Source organism: Mandrillus leucophaeus, unplaced genomic scaffold (assembly GCF_000951045.1).
Source record: "Mandrillus leucophaeus isolate KB7577 unplaced genomic scaffold, Mleu.le_1.0 Scaffold652, whole genome shotgun sequence".
Classification (NCBI taxonomy): domain Eukaryota; kingdom Metazoa; phylum Chordata; class Mammalia; order Primates; family Cercopithecidae; genus Mandrillus; species Mandrillus leucophaeus.
Window position 1 is genome coordinate 731978 of NW_012107053.1, and position 14743 is coordinate 746720.

Sequence of the window (14743 nt, forward strand, 5' to 3'; positions counted from 1 at the left end):
AAATACCAAACATTAGCCAGGCATGGCGGCGGGCTCTTGGTGGCGAGAGGGGGTGGACGCGTCGGGAGAGGCCCGAGCGAAGCCGGTGTCCCCAGCAGGGCAGCCTGCGAGAAGCGCTGAGTCATGGCAGGAGATCATCCGAGCCGGCGTGTGAGGAGGAGGAGGTAGAGCGAGGCCCTGACAGCGCTGCTGGTGGCAGAGTGGGGGTGGCCGCCGGAGCCTTGGGCTCCATAGGGCCTCTGCCCACCATGGGCTTATGATCACCACTGTAGTCGCCTCTCTCCATGTGGGCATGCCAAACACAGTGCACTGGGTGGCTCGGCTGACCCCAGAGACCCAGGGTGGGGGAGCGGAGCGTCAGGCCAGGTTCCCCCTGCCCGGGAAGGCTGGAGAAAGTGCGAGAAAATGCCAGAAGGTGCGAACCTGAGAGGTTCAGGCAAAGCCAGCAGCGGCCAGCAGCCATAGACACCGAGGGGGCTACGGGACCGAAGGACTCCTGAGGGGTCCCCAGGACTGTTGACAGAAGACCTCGACAGGCTGAGGAGAATCGGATTCGTCTCTCCTTTCTTGTTAGCGTCTTGGAAGCTCTCTAGCCACAGATCCACAGCCCTCGCCGCGCCGTCCAGGATGCCAGCCGTGCCCGGGGCGCTGAGGCCAGAGGGAATCAACCTTGACCCAGAATGCCAAGGCCCAAGGGAACTGGGAGGAAGCCCAGAGAGGGGAGCTCAGGCACCACACCTGTCAGTTTCTATAGATTTTCCACTGGAATTTATTTGAATTCCAATAAGATAAGAGTCAAGGTGTTAGGGTGCAAAGGCCCAATGAACAGTCCTATTTATCTTGTGTATTATTTTTCTGGGAGTTTTAGAAACCTGATGTTCACGAACCACTGCTCTCTCTGAATAATGATGAGTAAGCAGTCTTTCAGGCCTTCGGTTTCTTCTTTGGTAAAAGCAAAAGGTTAAACTAAATTATCTTGCAAAGCTGATTTATTTATTTATTTATTTATTTATTTATTTAGAGACGGAGTTTCGCTTTTGTTGCCCAGGCTGTAGTGCAATGGCACGATCTGGGCTCCAGACAACCTCCGCCTCCCGGGATCAAGCGATTCTCCTGCCTCAGCCTCCCGAATAGCCGGGATTACAGGCATGCGCCACCGCGCCCAGCTAATTTTTGTATTTTTAGTAGAAACGGGGTTTCTCCATGCTGGTCAGGCTGGTCTCGAACTCCCGACCTCACATGATCCTCCCGCCTCGGCCTTCCAAAGTGCTGGGATTATAGGTGTGAGTCACAGAGCCGGGTCATTTTTATATTGTTTTATTTACATTTATGCTTGGAGGTTCATGGACTGGAGGAATAGTCAGATCATAGCCAAAAGGAGTGTCTGTCTGATAAAAATAAAATAATAGCAACAGACGCTAAAGCCTTCTGTGCCCCAGTTTCCTTTTCAGTTGAATAGGATTGCTAGTTTCTGTCCCATTTGTCTCTGCGTACTGATATTACAAAGGATAGTATTTGAGATTATTTGCTGATTTTATATCTCTATACTCTAGACACACATCCAACCACAGTGTTTTCATTTCTACTTATGTTACTTTGCTTTATCAGAAAGATTTCTTACAGTAATTGTATTTTGTCAATACTTACATTTAGAAGCTTCTTTGACCTCGTCTGAATTATCTAGAATTAGTTGTGTTTATAGAGAATATTTTCTAGGCATCACAAAGTTCTTTTTTAAAAAGCCCTTGAAGTTAAATGACACCTTTCATTGTGAATTCTATACTCCATAAATACTTAATTCTACAACATCTAAGAAAAAGGTGTACTTTACAAAACTCACTCTCCTGAATTAACTGAGGCGCATTACAATTAGGGTGTTTTATGTGAGAGAAAACAGTTTAACAGCAGGCATGGGAGCCAACTCAAGCTGTTTAAGAAGAAACAAAATGTTAGTATAACAGACCCTTATTATAATAAAGTACTTATTACATGAATTTAGATATATTACCTATCTGTTCCTGTTTCTGAGATTTAATATCTACAGATAGGAAAGGTGTTATAAGTACAGGGAGTAACCCACAAAGAGTGTATGGCCTCTCCCTCAAAGGCAACATTACAGGGGAATTACAATATCCTGCCAGTAGCAGGTAAAATTCACATCTTTCATTTATATGTTTACTTTAATTATTAAAATAGCCTCAGTCATCTTCAATGAAACAGGATAAGGCCTAGCTGAAGGAGCCATTTAGTAAATTCACGTGTAGTTCCAAGAATACTGGAAAGAACCTATTTTTCTACATAAGTGTTAGCTAGATTATCAAAATTTTCAGTCTTTTTTAATAATAATCTCTTATAAGGTTAGGTTTTATTTCCAAAAATGTAGGAAAACAGATGCAGAGAAAAAAACTGCTTTAATTTGCCTTGTAACAAATTGTGGTTGCACTGTCAGTCTGAACTCAATTGGTAATGTTAAGAATGGGTATCATTCACAAATTAAGGGACTAAAACCTGTAGATTTCTGTTATACACAGGTGAGAATGCTATCAGTCAAAATCAGATTTTTCTTTCCCAAGTTATATTTTAGCACACAAAGAGCTTTTACAACATAAAATATGATTGTAATAGATACTGTGATCTAATGTCGGTTGAGATTGCAAGTATAGAAAATTCAGGAAATAACAGCACATACAGCAATTCAAATATTTTACTTTCAGGAGATAAAAAAGATTAAAAGAAAAAATACGTATCTAGGTGATGATTCGTAATATTAACTAAATGATTCTGTATTTCTTCACACAGAAAGCACATTACTACTATGTCTTCAAAATCTAGTGTGCATTTTATAACACATCTCAATTTAGACACCAAATTTTTATCAGAAATTTGATCTGTATTTCAATTTTATAAAACTTACATTTGCAATAGGAGATTCTCATACCTAACTTGTTGCAAATATACCATAAAGTTTTCCAATGACTAAATTGAATATCTGTTTTATATTTAAATTAAAATCAAACACAATTTAAAACTGAGTATCTCATTTGCACTGGCCACATTTCAAATGCTTAGTAACATGCCAGTGCCCATCGAATTAGAGAGCACAAGTCTAATCCAATGCATTTGGGCACTTAATTAAATAAATAAAGGTAAATATACATACCCATGTTACTGTAATGTTCATACAGATGTTATTACATGAATTGCAGAGTAACTCAAGTTATACTACCTTATTAATTTCACATATATAGCTATTTATAACTGTAAATGCATGCAACATACTGATTTTCTTTACAAAGCACGAATTCTTTTCCTTCTTCTCAGATAGTCAACCTAGTTGTTTCATTCCTCAAACCATTTTGTTGAAAGTTCACAACATCCCAGTTGATAACATGGCATATGGATTAGAATTCTAAATTAGTAAAACTGCATTTTAAATAAACCTTCTGAAATTCAGATGTCCACATAAGTATTGTGCTTCAAGATAGCCAACCGCTGGAGAAATTTTGCACATACTCTCAATGTTGCTGCCATTATTTTCCCCCCGACAGAGTCTCACACTGTCACCCAGGCTGCAGTGCAGTGGCGTAATCTTGGCTCACTGCGACCTCTGCCTCCCGGGTTCAAATGATTTTCCTGCCTCAGCCTCCCTAGTAGCTGGGATTACAGGAGTGCACCACATGTCTCACTAATTTTTGTATTTTTAGTAGAGACAGGGTTTCACCATGTTGGCAAGGCTGATCTCAAATTTCTGACCTCAAGTGACCTGCCTGCCTCAGCCTCCCAAAGTGCTGGGATTATAGGCGTGAGCCACAGCACCTGGCCAGACGCCATTATTTGAAATGTTTTTCAGTTCTTCTTTTGGAATTACTTCTTATTTACTCAGGGTAAACACTATAGCACATTCTTTTAAGAGTATTTTATTAGTTTCAGGCGAGGCATTGTGGCTCACACCTGTAATCTCAGCATTCGGGGAGGTCAAGGCAGGAGGATCACTTGAAGCCAGGAGCTTAAGACCAGTCTGGGCAACAAAGTGAGACCCTGTCTCTACAAAAAACTTGAAAAAAAATTATCCCGGTGGGTGGCATGCACCTGTAGTCCCAGCTACTCAGGAGGCTGAAGCAGAAGAATTGCTTGAGCCCAGGAGGTCAAGCCTACAGTGAACCATGACCGTGCCACTGTACTCCAGCCTAAGCAACAGAGCAAGGCTCCATCTCAAAAATAAAAAAGATTATATTAGTTTTACATCCACAGGTACCAGGGATTAGAACTTCAAAATATCTTTTCGGGGGACACAGTTCAATCCATAACAAGGATGAAGTCTAGAATCAGACTGACTGGGTTTGAATCTTTCTAGCCCTGTGTCTTTGAAAATCTTATTCCCTCTCAGCCTCAGCTTCCTCATCAGAAAAATAAGGATATTAAAAGTACCTGCCTTTTAAAGTTGTTATGGGGATCAAATGAGGTGATTTTTGCGTATTTATTCAACAAATACTTACCGATCAACCTACTGTGTGTCAGCCCCGATATAGGCGCTGGAAGATTTATAGTGAATAATACAAATTCTCTGTCATCTAGAAATTAAATCCTACTGAGACAATAAACAAGCTATACTATGTCATATTATATAATGCAGATACATGTAAAGCACTTAGAACAGTGCCTATCCCATAGTAAGCACTCAACAAATGTTATTCCTTTCCTCCAAGATCTGGTTCATCTTACGAAGCCATTCACCATTCCCTCACATAGATATTTTCCCCTTAATTTATTCAAAATGTTTCTTGAACACTTCCTCTATGCCAAGCCTTAGACTAGGCACTGGTAGGCAAACATAATCTGATGGCGAGAAACAGCCAATACACAGGTAAAGAGGTAGGTAATTATGAAATCTGAACTGTAAAAGAAATGAGTGTGCATTTTAGCAATTAGCAACATGAAGACTAATATTTTTAAATATTCATAATGTTTTAAATTGTATTTTTATTAGTATTTGGGATGTCTTGTATTTAAGTACTTGAAAATCTCTCTGAATGGTAGAAGTATTCTTTCAAACATAAATAAAAGATAGCTTCAGTGACACTTCACCTGCATGTTCATAGCAAATTTGCCCCCACTGAGGATATTCCCAGAAATACTTCAATTTTGAAGGGGGAAAATACTTATTTAGACAGGTAATAGCTGGTGTACTTGTCAAGAAGGCATTGAAGTTAGTAATCTAGAATACAGACTTTGGACTAAGAGTTCCTGGGCTCCTGTTCCAATTTGGCCAACTTTATCAAGTTACTCCCTTTGTCTCCTCCAGTGATTTATCCTCATCATAGTAAGCACTACATGGGTATTTGTCAAATGAAAACAAAGATAAAAATAAATCAGGTGCATTTCTCTGTATATTTATTTTCAACTTTTAAAAAGAAAACACTATCAATCACTAAAAGAAATTCAAATATTGACCAGGCACGGTGGCTCATGCCTGTAATCCCGCACTTTGGGAGGCTGAGGTGGACGGATCACCTCAGGTCAGGAGTTCAAGACCAGCCTGACCAACATGGCGAAACCCTGTTTCTACTAAAAATACAAAAATTAGCTGTGTGTGGTGTCACTCGCCTGTAATCCCAGCTATTCGGGAAGCTGAGGCAGGAGAATCGCTTGAACCTGGTAGGTGGAGGTTGCAGTGAGCCGAGATTGTGCCACTGCACTCCAGCCTAGGCAACAGAGCAAGACACCATATAAAAAGAAAGAAAAAGAAATAGAATTTTCTAAGAATATAAATTTTACTTACAATTTTAGCAATTACAGGTTTTGGCTTTAGAAAGTAGAATTAAGTGACTTGACAAGGTTAAGTATTAACCTTGTAGGATTAATATTATAGTGGATTTTTCTGTTTGTGTTTTTTACTCTTATAACGAAGTAAAATGTTTTTGAAGCTGCTTGTTTTTAATTTTCATGTTTTCCCAGCTATCACCACAGTATACCTTCTACAAAGCATCATTTCTCTATCTAGGTCAGAGGTCAGCTATCTATGCATGTCATGCTAAAGCTTGCCACTTGTATCTGTGCCAGTCCAAACCTGTTCTTTAGCCTGAAAATGGTAGAGCTGTTCAGACTCTACAAGAAGAAAGGAATTATGTCACTCCCAAATTAGGAAAAATTTATGGGATATTTCAGTTATTTATCAGTATGTAACACATTACTACAATATTTAATGGCTTAAAACAATAACAATCATTACATTATCTCTCATGGTTTCTGTGCATTCAGAATTTGAGAAGGGCTTAGATTGTTAGTTATGGTCCCGGGTTTCTCATGTCGTTGCAGTTTAACAGTGGCTGGGACTAGTAAAAGGGGGTGAGGGGTGGCTATGCGTGCGCACGCTCTCTCTCTCTCTGTCTCTCTCTCTGCCCTCCACCCTCATCTCTCTCTCTCAAGTAGTCTCAGGTTCTCTACATATATGATCTTTTATTATGGGCCAATTTGAATTATTCACAGCATGGCAGCCTCAGAGCAGTCAAAGTGCTTGTCAGGAGCTCAAAGGCTTTCAGAGCAACCTTTCCAGGGAAAAGGACAGAATGTGCCTTTCCTTTGGGTGACCTAGCCTTAGAGGTCACATACTGTCACTTTTTTCTACTCTCTTGATCCAAACAGTCACAAAAGCCTGTCCCAATTGGAGGAGTGTCAAAGCTACGTGTAAGAAGAGCTTGTATGATAGGATAAATGTTGCAGCCATTTGGAAAATACAGTCACACACATGGATGTATAAAGAGAACTATTTAACTGTTTGTTCCCAACACTTTTTTATGTCACTTTTTAAACTCATCTGAAATAAGGAGAGGGTGGTGCACTTGATATAGACAAATTCTTGACACCAATATAAAATGTGCATAAATAAATAAGTTGAGAAAACTTGACCGGGCATGGTGGCTCACACCTATAATCCCAGCACTTTGGGAGGCAGAGGCAGGTAGATCGCCTGAGCTCAGGAGTTTGCTACCAGCCTGGGCAACATGGTGAAACCCCGTCTCTACTAAAATACCAAACATTAGCCAGGCATGGCGGCGGGCGCCTGTAGTCCCAGTCACTCAGGAGGCTGATGTAGGAGAATTTCTTGAACCCAGGAGGCAGAGGCTGCAGTGAGCTGAGGTCACGCCACTGTACTCCAGCCTGGGCGACAGAATGAGACTCCATGTCAAAAAAAAAAAAAAATACCATATTAAAAATAATACTGGACACTGAATATTGAATGGATGGAGAATTTTCTTTATAGACAGTGTGTGGCTATGTTGCCCAGGCTGACCTTGAACTTCTGGCCTTAAGCGATCCTCCTACCTTAGCCACCCAAAGTGCTGGGCCGCTACAAGTGGCCTGAGAATTTTTTCAATTTGGAAAAATCTGCTTCCAAACTGTTGATGGTTTGTTTCCTTTTGTAGTTCTGAAGTTTACAAAAAAAAAAAAAAAAAAAAAAAACACACACTTACAGTTGGAACATACCGTACCAGGGGAGGATATAATGAAAGCAATATATTATAAAACTTTAGGAATCACAATTTTTTTTTGTTCCAAAATTAATTTGAGATGATGATTTGGCATCATACTTCACTACCTTCCTGCAGTGTGGATACCTTAAAATCTCTGACTGCTTGCCAGTAGGCACTGAAGCCAGCCACATAATGCAACTCTGAATTAGGGAGGGTAAGTTTCAGAATACCTTACTCCACCTGTGTGGATCCACCCTGCTGTCCTTACTTTGAAGAAGCCAGACTAAAAACAAACAAATCAAAATGATCTTAAAAATTAAAAAGTCAAATTTTAAAAAACTTTATAGAAAGTTTAACTTTTTTTATAACAATATAGATTGACTTTATTTAGCCCAGACTCACCTAAAGAACAGATTGTCATATAACTTATTTAATAAACAATTGACTTTCAAATACAACATGATGCTAATAGTAATTCGCTAAGCAACAGTATTATGTGGCTTTTTACTTCTCAGTATTGTTCTACATATTTTAAGAAATTTGACGCTAGAGTTAGAGAAAATAAACATTTAATATTTATTTTTGAGTAAAGTTCTACAAACACAAAAAAATAGTGGTTCAAAACTATTAAAATTTCTCTTTGGAATACCTGACTAATTCTTGCTTTAAAAGTGGCAATTGTTTCTGGTACCATGTTAAATTATTTGACTTCTTATCTCAAACAGATATTATTTTTTTAAATGAATAAAAAAATCACACAGACAAAAGAGCCTTATCAAATTGCTTTATTTAACTTGAATAAACTGGACAGAAAATTCTTTGTTTTGGAGATCAGCTCAAAACACAAACTTTTTAAATCTGTGAATTTTGTTAACCACTCTAACTAGTAGTTAACATCCAGTGACCTGCCAGAAATAGAATGAAGCCAGCATTAAGCACAAACTCAATCTGTAATGTCACCAGAAACTTGGCATTTCAAATCTAGTTCTAAGCTGAAGCTCCTAATTTAATGGCAAAGCTCCACATTTTCTGGTTCTTGGAGGAGGGAAAATGTGTGCATGAAACGTTGTACTCAGGAGAGTTATACAAGAGATTCATTCATGATAGATGGAGAGACCTGAATGAAAGCACGTAGGCCAGAGGAAATTTAGAGTGTTAAAATGCATTCTGAAGACATGGTCCAATTCCTGACGAGAAACTGGGGAATCTTTGGGCAGGAGGGAAAAAAGTCATATGGATTTGGTAGGAAAGTTATTAAGTCACTTTGGGGTTTTGGCAATATCCAAGCTTTTTGTATTTGTTATCCACACAAATCCATTCAAGACTTCCAAATAAGAGTGGAACTTATATTGATACAAAACCCTTATGTGTAATTTTTAAAATTTCCAGGCCATTCATATTTAGATTTGGAGATATTCTTTGCTAGAATACTAGAAAACTTTCGAGTATTCTTTGCTAGAACCATACGCAGAAACATTTGGAGTAAGTAATTCCGAGCTTCCTCCCTACTTGTTCCACCTCCACTGACTGTTCATCCTCTGGGGCTAATGGAGCAGAAAAGGAGGCTCCTCGGCGTTTTCTCCTCTCTGATTGCTGTGGAAACTGCTCTGCCATGCAGTTAAATTGGGCTGTGGAGAGACCTGAGACCATTATGCCCCCACTGTGGCTTTAGTGTGGTAGAGTATCAGGGCAAGGCAGGAATTAAGTTTTATCAGGCAAACCAGAACTGCACAAAGAGAAGATCAACAATCCCCACACACTTGCTTCATCCCTTCCCTTTCCTTTCTTCATGCTTTACTAAGCCATTCGATGCAATGGAAAAAAACAAGCAGCAAGCAGTGAAAAGATCACCCTAAGCAGAAAAGGGAAGAAGCTGCCAGAACACAAGCAAAGTTAGAGCAAAACTATAAATATAATTCAATTAAAAGGAATATAATTATCAAAATGCCCCTAAAGACTTGAAATTAAGTTCAGTGACAGCTCTAGGTTTGCCAGAGAATAAATGATTAGTTTTACAGGTCAGGTCCCAGAGACTTTGATTCATTCTTTGATGTGTTTGCCCTGTGTACAGGGAAACTGATATATAATTGTAGAAAATATATTGCTAACTTACTACAAATATTAAATCACCTGGACATTGTTATATATAGTTTGTCTGGAAATTCTTATTTTTTTCTAATATATGTTGAAGAGACACTAAGTCCATCTCCATGAGGCTAAAATACTTTTAAAATTATATTTTCTTTCAACACACATAGTTTTTTTTTCTTTCTTTTTTTTTTTTTTTTCAGACGTATTCTTGCTCTGTCGCAAGCTGGAGTGCAGTGGCATGATCTCGACTCACTGTAGCCTCCACCTCCTTGGTTCAAGCGATTCCGCTACCTCAGCCTCCCAAGTAGCTGGGATTACAGGCACACGCCACCATGCCCGGCTAATCTTTTGGATTTTAGTAGAGACAGGGTTTCACCATACTGGCCTCCCAAAGTACTGGGATTACAGGCGTGAGCCACCACAACACATATAGTTTCTTAATAAGTATATGTGTACATAGCAAAAAGTAAAAGGGCATAAAGGTAAAGTCATATAAATTTGAAACCGTAGTTTCTGAAGTATTAAAGAGCAGTAGAGAGAATGACAAAATGGTATTTTAATTCTTATACGCAAAGATCTCACTTTTTCATATAAGCTACTCCCAACCTCCATATTCCAAGGAAGATAATGTATTACAATTTTTCTAGAATTAGCTACTTTTAAATTCACATCAAACACATGGGAAAGGGTTATTTCTTCCTTCAGTGAAACAATTTACTTGAATTTAAGATTCTTTTGTTTCCCAGTTTCTACTTATGACAGTCTTTATACTCTATAGCAGTCTTGCAAACAGAAGAGGACTTAACAAACCCAGACAAAACTCAAATCTCCCTAGAGACTTTTTTGTTTTAGAAATGTTAAACAAACATTCTACAACATGCCAATTATTTCAAAACCACTGATAATTGCAGTGGATATAAATGTAAATTTAGTTTTACATTTATAATTGTCAGGTTTTTCTTTTCTGATATCTCCTTATTCTACATAGTCATTTCATGAAACTAATTTATTCATTTTAAAATGACATTGCTAATATTTCTTTCTGTTCAACCTATTAAAATGAAGCAGAAGTGGAACGCTACAAAGAAAAACTTGTAGTGGGGGTGGGGCAGGAAGGTTATTGGAGAACCATATAATTAGATAATTTTTTAAAAAGAGAGTAAACTGAATCTTAGTAATGATGGTTTTGCTGGAAATATGCTACTCTTACTATGAAATACTTGTTTCACCCTAAAGGCCATTGTAGTGACATTTGAGTTACATCAGAGTGTTCCTGGCAGTAGTTAAGGTAGTTTTTGATATATTAGTTATCTACCAATGTGTAAGAAATTAGTGGCCTAAACTGACATTTTTATTTCACAGTTTTTGTGGGTCAGGAATCCAGAGAGGGTTTATCTGGGTACCGTGGCTCAGGGTCTCTCATAAGGCAGCAGTCAAGGTGATGACCAGGGCTGCAGCCATCTCAAGGCTCAACTACGCGAAGGTCAGATTCCAAGCTCATTCACACTGTGGATGTTGGCAGGATTCAGTCTCTAGCTGGCCTTGTTCTGCGGACCTCTCCATAGCGCAAATCAAACACGCCAACTTGCTTCATCAGAACAAGCAAGCAAACAAGAAAAGCCAGAGTGAGAAGCAGACTAGAAGCAAAATGCAAGCCACAGACTTTTATAAGCTAATTTCAGAAGTGTTAGCCCTTCACTTTTGCCATATTCTGTTAGTTAAAAGCAGGTCATTATGTTTAGTTCATGCTCCAGGGGAGGAGATTGCACAAAATACATGGATACCAAGGGGCAGTGATCTTTGGAAGTTTTTTAAGAGGCTGCTTACCACACCTGATATGGGAAATGCATTATAGCTTGAGAGCTTTTGTAGATCTCAACAATCTCGGATGACCATTTCTAAAGGTTGGTGAGTTTTATTTCAATAAAGCACAGTCTATTTTGTACTCTGAAATTTTAAAAATTGTTTGAAATAATTTCTTATATAAATTTTAAAATAATTGCCTAGTTTTCACTTAATGATATATCTAAATGCTCAAAACATTTTTCATGTTGTTAAACAAAATTAAAGAGAGTCAGAAGGAAGAAAAATCAAATTTTTTCAAAATGTTTCAATATTGAGCTAGATAATATCATAGAATACAGATTGATACATGTATCATACAATAGCTCTTAATTTACAAATAAAGTAAGATAAAGGACACTTGAAGATGGACATTAAAATTTCCCCCCGCCAATAAAAAGCAAACTCACAAAAAAAAAAAGCCTAATCAATTCTTTTCAAATTTTCTCACTTCTCCACTAGGTCAAGAGGTCTCAACCAAATATTTTTGTATATTTGTTAATGTCAAAACTTGATGTATGTGTGAATTTTTCTATAGAGAGAGTTAATAGCTTCGTGAGAGTCTCAGAAAACCCAGGACCATTGCCCTAGGCAACAAGAATTTAGGTGCTGAAATTCTCATATGGAGTCTCATGAATTTGCTTCATGTAACCCACCCCCAAAATAAGTAAAGCCAAATGTATCACTAGTCAGTGTCAGTGTCACTAGTGTTCATTTCATCAGTGTCACTAGTGTTGAACTCCACATTCATTCAACATATATTTATTGAATTTCTACTAGATGCCAGCCACAGTTCTAGGCTATAGAAATGCAAATTCCAGCATCAAAAGCTCACATTCCTGGAGGAGGTGGCATAGCAAATAATAAGCACAGTTGGGCTACCCCCTTTGGGTCCCCTCCCTTTGTATGGGAGTTCTGTTTTCACTCTATTAAATCTTGCAACTGCACACTCTTCTGGTCCGTGCTTGTTACGGCTTGAGCTGAGCTTTTGCTCGCTGCCCACCACTGCTGTTTGCCACTGTCACAGACCTGCTGCTGACTTCCACCTCTCCGGATCTGGCAGAGTGTCCACTGTGCTCCTGATCCAGCGAGGCACCCATTGCCGCTCCCAATTGGGCTAAAGGCTCACCATTGTTCCTGCATGACTAAGTGCCTGGGTTCATCCTAATCGAGCTGAACACTAGTCACTGGGTTCCACAGTTCTCTTCTGTGACCCATGGCTTCTAATAGAGCTATAATACCCACTGCATGGCCCAAGATTCCATTCCTTGGAATCTGTGAGGCCAAGAACCCCAGGTCAGAGAACAAGAGGCTTGCCACCATCTTGGGAGCTCTAGGAGCAAGGAACCCCCCGGTAACATTTTGACAACCATGAAGGGACCTCCAAAGCGGTGAGTAATATTGGACCACTTTCACTTGCTATTCTGTCCTATCCTTAGAACTGGAGGAAAATACCGGCACCTGTTGGCTGGTTAAAAACAATTAGCGTGGCTGCCGGACTTAAGACTCAGGGGTAAGGTTGTCTGGGAAAGGGCTTTCTAACAACCCCCATCCCTTCTGGGTTGGGAGCGTTGGTCTGCCTGGAATCAGCTTCTGCTTTCAATTTTCCTGGGGAAGCCAAGAGTCGACTAGAGGTGGAAAGCTGTCGTCCTGAACTCTCGGCATTAGTCGGTTGAGATCATGGTGCAGCCAGAAGTCTCTATTCAACAGTCACCTATGCGTGTGCCCCTACCTTTCCTTCTGACCCATACCTCCTGGGTCCCGACCACAACTTTCTTGAAAGTATAGCCCCAAAATTCTTCTTACCTCTGAATCTATGTCCTCATCCCTGCCTCCTAGGTACTAATGGTTCAGACTTTCATTTCCTCTAGCAAGTTGTATTCTCAAAGGGATCTAAGGAAGCTCTACGCTGCATCCTTAGGCCCCTAGGCTATGAACCCAGAGAGTCTTGTCTCTGGTGTCCCTCCCAATTTAGGCATACAGCTCTCAATATCGGCAGTTATGTGGGACCCATTCCCCAACACCCTTGCCAGGGCCCCAAGTTTGTAAATGGCTAGGAGAAAAGAGAAAGAGAGAGAGATAGAGGGGAGAGAGAGAGATCAAAGAGGAAGTCAAAGAGAGAAAGAAAGAGAAAGATAGAAGTAGTAAAGAAAAAAACAGTGTGTCCTATTCCTTTAAAAGCCAAGGTAAATTTAAAACCTATAATTGATAATCGAAGGTCTTCTCCATGACCCTATAACACTCCAATACTACCTTGTGGTCAGTGTAAGCAAGGGCTTATCCTGAAAACACTGAGACCACTGACAACCTGCAGACTTCCTATCAAAAATTCTTAACCCAGGAAACCGCGGATGGCCCAAATGCATTCAATCTATAGCAGCAACTGCTTTGCTAACAGAAGAAAGTAGAAAAGTAACTTTTCAAGGAAATCTCATTGTGAGCACACCTCACCAGTTCAGAATTATTCTAAGTCAAAAAAGCAAAAATGTAGCTTACTAACTCAAAAATCTTAAAGAATGGGGTTATTCTATTAGAAAAAGGTGATTTAACATTAACCACTGAAAATTCCCTTAACCCAGCAGATTTCCTAACAGGGGATTTAAATCTTAATGATCATACAAAGATCCAACTAGACCTAGGAAGAACTCCCTTCAGGACAGGATGATAGATGGTTCCTCCAGGGTGATTGAGGGAAAAATAAAACACACACACAATGGACATTCAGTAATTGATAGGGAAACTCTTGTGGAAGCTGAGTTAGGAAAATTGCCTAATAATTGGTCTGCTCAAATGCACGAGCTGTTTGCACTCCATCAAGCCTTAAAGTACTTACAGAATCAAAAAAGACGCACTGTATTGCAATCCTGACTCAAAATGTTACCTACACCCTCTCTGAAATGAATTTGCGTAAGAACTGTTGTTTATAGGAATGCATCTTGATGGGGCAGCTGGGTTGCTATGAAATACTCAGGAACCCAGCCCAGCTCTAGAACTCACCTCTGAGCGCAAAGGCAATGTTGGGCACGCTGGTAAAGGACCACTAGAATCCAGCAGCCCAGACCCCTTTCTTTGATGTCAAGAAGGGCGGGAAAACAGGTGCAGGACTGCTACATTGCTGAACGTAACTAATCCGATAAGCAGAGGTCCATGGGTGGTTACGCACCCTGGAAAGGAGTAAGCATTCGGACCATAAAGGACGCTCTAGGACTAATGCTCATCGGAAAATGACTAGGGGTGCTGGTATCCCTACGTTTCTTTTTCAGGTGGGAAACGTTCCCCCCAAGGCAAAAACACCCCTAAGATTTATTCTGGAGAATTTGGCCCAGTCAGAGCATATG